We start from the raw sequence: 9,954 nt of genomic DNA, 5'->3' as shown, positions 1-9,954 counted from the left end.
AATGTGTATATAATTTTTTTATGGACATTTTTTATGACGGATGTTAAGAAGCTGGTATTAATGTAGGATTTGAATTTACAGGAGTGAGAGGGGATAAAAAATAGAGCTGGTTCCCTAAGTTCTGGAGTTGACCTGAAATTGGGAGCATGGTCTTTCACTTCAGCACTCCAGAGTGAGTCTGGGGATTTATCCACCTGCCTGACAGCAGCCGACCGAGGCTTTGTACTTTTGTCCTATACGACTGGTATTTCCATTCTTGACACCCCTCTCTTCCTGCACCTTCTAGCTGGCCTCCTGTTTGTTATTATACCCCTCACAATTGTCCTGTGTTCTTGTTTTTCTCTCCACAGGAGATGGACAAAAATCCAAATTGTAGAGACAATTTACTCAGATCCTAAAACTGCTAGTATAGTTCATGGGAGGAAAACAGGGAGACATTTATCCAAAAAAATAAAATGTCTATTAACTTTTTAAAATGACAAGTATAAGTTCAAAAGTAGGAGAGAAGATAGGGAGGAACATTCCAGAGCAGAAAAATGAGAACAAAGATGTTGAGGTATGAAACTGGCACATTTTAACACACCATATACCATAACACAACATGGAAAAGTTTTTATAGTGATATTAATTTTTATTAAATAACCAACTGTATCAAGGTATAATTTGTGCGGGTTTTTTTGAGGGTGAGGGATGATCCCAAGGCTATATATTGTGTGTACGTAATGTTTAAGCTCCCAAGAGTTTTTGCTCAGGACTCTTCAAAACAATGTAAAAATTAACCCGCAAAGGAATAATAACAGCATGACACAAACATCACAAAGTCAGTGACTACGTGTGCTGTATAAATCATCCTCATATATTTGAAGACAACGTATGAAGGGGTAAATGTTTCTGAGCTTAAGTTTAGAGAGTCATGCTTCTTGCTCAAGCCAAAACCACTTCACTGTTGTACATCTCATTAATCTTTTAAAAATGGAAAAACAAACAGACAAACAAACAAACAAAAAACAACTGATATACCGGTATCACGACTATATAGAATGACAGAACAGTTAAGGGAAATATTTAGATGTGCAAGGTATAAATAAGATTATTGTTTAGCCTAGTATCTTCTATTACTTTAGAGTAGATGAGTGAATGATACCACATTATTTGGAGTTATGAAGTGGAGAAATAGTTTTTTATAATCTGTAAATGATATAAAGATAGGTAATCTGCAACAGACTTCCTCTATCAGATCAACCAATAGCTTTTAGTTTAGAAATTGGAAATAACTGCCAATCAGCAATATGAAAACAATATGAGTACAGTGGTTTTAGAAAGTGATTTTTTAGCATTATACTTGCAGAGATGATGGGATTTCTTTGAGTAGAAGACGTGTATGAATGCTCATTAGCTCCCAGAGTCACTGAATATCTTTTGAGAACAGAGGGTTCTCATGATGGTATCTTTCATGTCTTTGTTCCTCAGACCGTATATTATTGGGTTGAAAGGTGAGCAGGGACGGCCAACCTCAGGGCAATGGCCTTGTCCAGTAGCGGTGGGAACGTGACAGAGAAGCACAGGCACATGAGTGTCCCACTACCACAAACCAGCAAGAAGATAGTAATATGGTCCGTGCAAGTGGAGAATACCTTCTGATGGCTCTCCCCTGAGGGAATCCTCAGAATCAAGGTGATGATTCTCAAATAGGAAAGAGCGATGATGGAGACAGAGCTCAGGATGAAAGTAGCATAGATCACATCGTCAACCAGAACCATGGGCGTGTCTGCAGAGGCCAAGCACAGCACAGGCTCAAAGTCTCAGAAGAGGTGGTGGATTTGTTAGGGCCACAGAAGGGAAGGGTAGAAATCCCCACAATCTCTGGCAGTAAGATAAGAAAGCCACAGATGGAAGAGCCAGTGGACAGCTGGATGCACAGTTTACGGGTCATAATGAATGAGTAGCAACAGGGATGGCAGATGGCAACATACCTATCCATGGCCATCACTGTGAGGACTAGGGCTGCCATGACCCCAAGTGATTTGAAAAATACATCTGCAGGAGGCAGCCAATGAAAGAGATGGTCTTAGCTCACTGATCAGGATAGAGAGCATTTTGAGGATGGTCACTGTGCTGTACCAAGTCTCCAGGAAGGAGAAGATGCTGATGAAATTGTACATGGGATTGTGGAGATGAGTGTCCAGCCAGACTGCAAAGAAGATCATGAAATTTCCAACAATAACAAACACGTAAAATGAAGAGCAAAGGGATAAAGAAGAGGCTGTTATTCTCAAACTGAGAGAAATCAGAGAAATAAAACTCAGTCATCATTGTCTGATTCCCCTGATCCATATGTTCAGTGGTTTCACTTGTTGGCTGATGGAATGAAACACAGTCAGAATTTTATGTATATTCAAAGAACAAATAAAAATTTCCTTTTCAAGTACCTGAATAGCCCCCAAATAAGTTAGATTCAATAAAGTATAGTATGTGAGTTATTTTGAAAATTATAAAGTAATCCTATCAAATTTGTAAATGTTTTTTTATTAATTCTATCTTACATTATCAACTAGTCTGTTAGATAAGCAGTTTTGCTATTTAGACATATAAACTGGTACAAACTCTCCTAAAAGGCAATTTGACAATGTCCATTGAGAGCTGTGAGATTGCTTAGAGTCTGCCTTTCACCATTAAGAAAATATTTTAAATATAAAAATGATGTGTAAAGATATTTACTGGAATATTCTTATAATAGTAAATTAGAAACAAGTAAGTAGAGAGACACTTTTTATGTTTTAAGATGAAATTTCTATTATAGCAACAAACTAGAAACAAGTAAGTAGACAGACTTTTTTATATTTTGTGATGAAATAGTGGGAACACAAATTGAATTGTGACAAAATAATCCCTTCTGTAGATAAGAATAATACCATTTTAAAGTGTGCATCTCCAAAACTAAAGTGTGGGTGCCAGCTTCTCTTGGTCTGTCTCATTATTAAAAATGGAGAAAAAAGAAAAAAAAATATTGTACTGAAAATAATTTACTTTAAAGCACAACAGTTGAGACCCACTTGATATACTTGTGTGTGCAATTTAATTTTAATCTGCACTGTAAAGGGGGTTAGTTAATAGTCAAAGTAGACCAATCTAGATATCATATTCTAGGAATAATTTGGTAATATTTGAAAGACTTTTATCGACAGTCTACACTCAGAGGCAGGTTGGCCAAAGTTTCAAATATCCTTATCTATATCCACATTACAGGGTTTATTAATTAGCTTAGAGCAGGTTTTCTCAACTTCAGCACTATTGACATTTTGGACCAGATAATTCTTTGCTAGGGGAGGAGAAGAAGCTGTCCTGTGTGTTATAGGGGTTTAGCAGCACCCCTGCTCTCTATCTGCTAGAACAGTAGCACAGATCCCCTTTCTCAGTAATGAAAATCAAAATGGCTCTAGAAATTGCCAAATGTCCCTGCAAGGGAAGGGTGAGTGAAAAAATTGCCCCAATTGAGAACCACTATCATACAAAAAAATTTTTTTTTTCAATGAAAAACCAGGCCATCAAGATCATTGACTGGCTAGAAATACACCTAAACCCCTTGCTTGAGGGCTATGAGAATATGATGAGCCAAGCAGCCTATAAAATTTGGAAAGGTGAAACAAGCACATGATTCGTTCACTCCTGTATTCCTCCCTTGATGGGAGGATTCCTCACCTAATTTCACTGGAAGGTTAATTTTGCCACTGTGAAAATTTCATTACATGTGTCTTTGAAAGAAACTATAATTCATTCTACGAATCAGAAAACCTAAAGGATAGAGAATTGGGACTTCTATGAGCTTCCAAGAGCAGGTTTAATAATGTTTTGTTTGGGTGGTGGGAGTGACTGTTCGCTAACGAATGTTTGCATAGGAGAATTTTGAAGCTTGCCTTCATTTCACACTACTTGGTAATGAGGTTATTGGAGATGGTACCTCTCTAAATAGATAAAGCTACAATATTTACAAACAGAGACAATTGTAAACTGTGCTAATAGATACCATACATAGGACAAATTATTTTGAAACCGGAATACCAGAGGCTATCTGCAAATAGGAAGTCAGCTGGACATATGATAACCAAAGATTTTTTTTGCTTTTGCTTTTTATAGATACTTCAGAATATTAAATCTATGTTAAAATAAGAGAAATATGAGGGACAAAATTCTCCTTTGTCTTCCTTTAAGAAAACTTTTACTCAAAAAATAGTTTACCAGAAAAAATAATTTATACTCTGATCATTTCTTGCCTTTATTACTCTTATCTGGACTTACTGTTTTCAGACTTGTCTTATTTCAGTTCACTCTCCCCTCAGCTACTAGAATAAATACAGAGCTGTCAGTCCTCTGCCTGAAAACCTTATAGTAGCTCCCTAGAAGCTTCCAAATGAAATCTGAACTTCTAAGCATGACAAATAATGTGAATATATGAGGGGTCTTCAAAAGGTTCCTGGAACGTTTTGCATTACTTTTTAATTCCATTTCTCCACAAACATTTTGAAGTACCTCGTATATGAGATTTCAAAATTACTTTGATATCTAAATATTATTTAGTTGCATCTACTCCAATATGCTTTCCTGGTATCACAGAAAATAGCACCTGTATAATGATCTAGGTTCCTCTTTCAAAGGCAGTGGGGAGATCAACAGGGAAATTAGCATTATGCTCTACAGCCGGTAGATTTAAGCTTTATAAAATTGAAACTTGGAAAAAGAAAAAATTGTCAAGTCTTTATGAACTTGAGTCTTTAGAAAGGAAAGAAGATGTGTACAGAAAGGCAATTTGATGTAGATACTTAGGCCTAAGATTACATCTAACAGGATTCCTATATTTTCTGAGAGAATGGGTGTCCCACAGTCTCAACTAGTAAGCTACGCTGGTTGTCCTGGCATTTCTTTATTCTTAAGGTCTTTTCCTAACTCAACTAAATAAAATGCAAGCATTCAGGATTAGAATTTAACCCAAACAGCAGTAGAGGTGAGAAGATCGTAGCGGCCCAAACAAAATTTAATAGATGACTTTTCCATGTGTTTGTTATCTTATGACTATCCCTAGTCCTAGGACACAAACTCACCAAAGCCCTCCATCCCTGAGCTATGGCCTTCCCCCCTACCTCATATGATTGTGAAATTTACACAAAGTTTCTTCAAGTTTTTCTTCAATTAAGTCCAACAGAAAAAAATATATGGTTTATTGAGAATTTTCCCCAATATAGAGCAAACAAAGCCACTCACTCCTACCCCAAAGTACAGAGCCCACCCCTCACCCCATACCTACCTTTTCCAGAAACCAGTAGGACTTCTTACTCTTTTCCAAATGTCTTCATCTTTATTTCTCTGAAGTCCAACAAGTAGGAAAGTTATAACTACAACCACAGCTCCAGGCTTCTCAGGGAATAGTCAAGCAGGAGAAAGGTTTTCTTCTGAACAGTTCTCCCCAGTGCATAGAGGAAAGTAACTCTGTACCACATGTGCCTAATTAGGGGAACAATTGCTGCCACAATCCTCTTTTATGAGGACACCACACCTACGGGAAGCTAGATTTTTTTCAATTTCATTTATATTTATTTTTGTGGGATACAGTTTATTATCTCAGTGCGTGCACATACTGCACAATGATTCATTTAGGGTAGATAGTATAGCTTCGTACCTCTTAGGAAGCTGGGTTTTTAAGTAAGGCTGTAAATCAGATGGAAATAGAGACTTGGTTTTGCTTTCTGCCCAACAGGTAATAAAATTTATTTATATCAAAAAGTGTCTGCTGAGACAGGGGAAGAATAAAAACAAAAGTAATCAAACCAACAAAATCTAGTTCAAAGCCAGGAGGAATTTCTCCACTCTTCACTGCAATAGCTTCAGGGCACTGTAGTGATAGCACCGCATGACACCGAAGTATAGAAGATTCAGTCACTGCCCAGCACAGATTTCTCAGTAGAACTTCTTTGAATGGATCCAGGGGTTCACAGGGACATTACCAGTAATGGCAGGAGTAAGAGACTCCCATTAAATTTCATATGTTTCAGGGGTCTCAGCAGCAGATATCCCCAAGGGACTGGTCAGGAAAGGATCTGAGGACAGTTTTCCCTGCTACATGAAAGCTGTATTGATGAGCACACGTGAGCCAGCCCTTAGAGAGACTTGGGATTCAAAAAGTCCTTCACATAATGTGTGGGGAATACAAACACGGGGATACTGTTCTTTATTTTTTTCCTCTTTTTCAAAGCTAAAATTGAAACTTAGTATTTAACTCCAGAAGAGTAAAGCCAGAGGAAAAAGAAATACATAACACTTAAGTTTTTTTTTTCTTTCACAAAAAGATATAAAACATGAATGAAGTGTTAAATATCCAGTGGAATGGTAGCAGTGTATATGTAAAGAAAATAGAATTTGAAAACATTTAAAACTTAAAAAAAAATCCTGATAGAGCACGGACGTATAAGACACCGGGAGGAGGAAGAAAAAAAAAAGTTAGAGCAGAGGTGACTCTACGGACTCTGAATGACTAGATTTTAGAAAGGTAATATTTAAAGACAGACCCTCAATAAGCATTGATGAATGAATATATTGTTAAATGAGTGAAAAATTGAGTGGATGAGTGAATTAACTAATTTTAAGAATCAGATAGGATCACAAGTATGGTCTAATCTGTAGCCATCCTCATAACTCCCTCCTTCACTCTGGTTTCACTCAGAGTCTCACCATCTGTCTAAAATAAATTCCTCCCCTTATGCTCTGAAGCTGTGTGTCTCATCTCATGCACAAATATTGCTCCTCCCCTCAGCTACTAGAATAAATACAGAGCTGTCAGTCCTCTGCCTGAAAACCTTATAGTAGCTCCCTAGAAGCTTCCAAATGAAATCTGAACTTCTAAGCATGACAAATAATGTGAATATATGAGGGGTCTTCAAAAGGTTCCTGGAACGTTTTGCATTACTTTTTAATTATAAATATGCTCAAGTATATTCGTCTTAAAGTATACACTCTTCCTCTACTCATTGTCGCTTTAGAGCTAGTATACTCCCTTTCTTTGTCTCTTTCTTATTTTATTAAAAGAGTAGTTTACTCTTCTATCTCTATTTCTTCCTCCACTTTTTTGCCTCTCATTCACATGAACCTATGAACCCACTTAAGACACAGGATAGAGCATTATCAATAACTTTGAAGACAACTACATGATCCTTCCCAATTCAGTTCTTTCCTCTCGTAATACATATTACCATTAACCTGAATTTTGTGTTTATTATACTATTAAGCACATGTACATGCAGTCGAAAACAATATGTTGTTTAGTTTTATCTTTAACTTTGTATAAATAGAATCATATTTTAGGTATTATTTTACAGCTTGATTAATTACTCAACATTATGTTTGAGAATCATTCATGTCAATGTATCAAGCTACAGCTTTAAAAGAAAGTCACTGCTGCCTTGTGTAATGGGACACAATGTAATCACCCATTAGTATGATCTTTCTGTATTGTAGAGTATTTGCATCTTCAACTTTACTAGATGCTGCCATTTGTCTTCCAAGGTCTGTCTGCCTTCAACAGTGTATGCATTTTTTATTGTTACCCATCTTTTCTAACACTCAGTGTGGTTGTGTTTGTTATATAAATAATATAAATATTAATAATGTAATATAAAATAATATGCTATCATTTTAGTTTGCATTTCCTTACTTATCAATGAGATTGAATATTTCCCATATCTTTGTTTGGTTGTTTATCATTTTCTTATTAATTTTTAGGAGCTTTTTATATATTCTGAATAACAATTGTTGTCAGTTATATGTCAGGTTACAAATACAGACTCCTAGGATGTATCTTGTCTTCACTTTTTTATGATGTCATTTGGTGAGTGGAAATATGAATATAGTTGAATGAATCGATTTTATTGATTGATTATATTTCTATTGAATTAAGAATTATTTTCTGCTTGAAGTGATAAAAACAGTCTCCTAAATCTTATTCTAAAGTATTAAACTTTACTTTTTATATTAAATCTTTAATCTATCTGTAGTTTATTTCTGGGTATGTAATGAGGTCAGGACACAATTTTATTTTATTTTCTCATATGGTTCAAGAGAAGTTCCAGCATCATTTATTCCACAGTCCAACCTTTCTCCACAGACCTACCACACCATCTATGACCATATTTTCTCCAGTGATCTGCTATATCTCCTCTACCATGTATCAAAATTATATATTGCATCAGTGTATTTATTGGCTTCCCATGGCTTGTTCTCTTCCACTGGTATCTGAAAATACTGTTTTAATATAACCTTTTATATATAGTAGGACAAGCCTCACCATTTTAATCTTCTTCAAAATATCTTATGCTTGGCCCTTACCTTGACATGTTCCACACCTAAAACGGGATTTTGATTGAAATTTCACTGAAGTAATTAATACATCGATTGGTAGACATTTGACATATTTATGTTACTGAGACATTATATTTATTAATACAGTTTATTTATCGATTTATTTAGGTGCTTGATATCTTCCAGCAGAGTTTTACAAAGTGCAACAGTTAAGCATAATGCAACTTTCATAGTTTGTTATTTTTGTTGGTATTTCAGATGGTGTCTTTATATTACATTTTCTACCTACTGTTGCTGGTATACAATAATGCAATTTTTAAATATATTGGCTTGTATCTATCCACTTGCTAAACTCTCATAATTTTTTTAACATTCTTTAGAAAGATTCTACATTAAGATTTTATATCGTCTTTATTATGCCATTTTTTCTTTCTTATAATCTTACTGCTACGTGCTTCTTTTTCTTTTAATGTTTTCAACCAATGTTTTATTTTTTATGATGGACACCCATGTCTTATTTCTTATTTAAAAGAGAACAGTCTTAATATTTCATCATTAAACATGATTTGTGACTTCTTGAAATATATGATTTTTTAGTATTACAAAGAATTTCCTTCTGTTTCTAATGTGCTAAGACTTTTTAAAAAAAAATCACAAATAGATGCTGAATTATATGAAATATTTTTTCTGCTTTTATTGATAGGATTGCACAGCTTTCACTTTTTAGTCAGAAAACATAGTGAATACATTAGTAGATCACTAATGTTAATCAAACATATATTTTTGAATCATTTTTTTCTTATTCTTACAATTTAAAAGATTTTTAATACGCCACTGAATTTTTTGGAATTAAATTTTTTTTCATTCATCTGTGTGAGTATGATTTATATACCACTTTTCTTCCTTATACTATTCTTGTCTATTTTTTATATCAAGAACACAGTCCTCTAAAATGCATGGAGGAGTGTTTCATTTCTCTTAAACTCTGCAAGAGTTTTTGTAAGATTATAATTTTTCCATTCCTTGAATATTTGAAAGCCCGCAGGTAAACTCCTTTGGCTCAATGATTTGCTTTAGGAAGTTGTTTAGTAATTCATGAACTTAATGTAAATAATACAGTTCAGTTATCTGAATTTCACATTGCTTTGTGACATCTATTTGCAGTGAGTTTCCAACACACATCAGAAAATTCTCTTTGGTGATTTTCCTAATGTTTCTCCAGGTCAAAACATCTAAGCACACCTACCAACACATTTATCCCTCCTTCATCCAAGACCGATTCCTCTATGTTTGCATTCATAATACCCTCCAATTTTTCACCTGCTCTATTTATTATCTCTTTTATCTCTAATATCATTCGTTTTTCCTTCAGTATCTATTCTTCCTCTCTTTTATACATGCACATATCCACTATACATTAGAAAAAGTTAACCTTGATTTCAATAACAACTCTAATATAGTCATCCTTTCATTATCAAACTTTTTTAAAGTGACCCACTCTAATTCACTGTTAATTATTTTATTCCATCATCCTGTGCAATGTATGCAGAGGCTCTCATGACTTAATTGTATTTACTCCATATTTGCCAACAATCCTCTAATCACAACATT

The 9,954-nt window shown here is 34.8% G+C and overlaps 1 pseudogene; it reads right to left on the bottom strand.

Annotated features, from left to right (window-relative positions):
• Positions 1-1,392: 1,392 nt before the first annotated feature.
• Positions 1,393-2,340, bottom strand: LOC103601615 (annotated as a pseudogene).
• Between the last annotated feature and the right edge of the window lie 7,614 nt (positions 2,341-9,954).

This window comes from Galeopterus variegatus, unplaced genomic scaffold (assembly GCF_000696425.1).
Source record: "Galeopterus variegatus unplaced genomic scaffold, G_variegatus-3.0.2 Scaffold3812, whole genome shotgun sequence".
Taxonomy (NCBI): Eukaryota; Metazoa; Chordata; class Mammalia; order Dermoptera; family Cynocephalidae; genus Galeopterus; species Galeopterus variegatus.
Note: the sequence above shows the minus strand (reverse complement) of the source record. Positions and strands in the feature narration are given on the sequence as shown.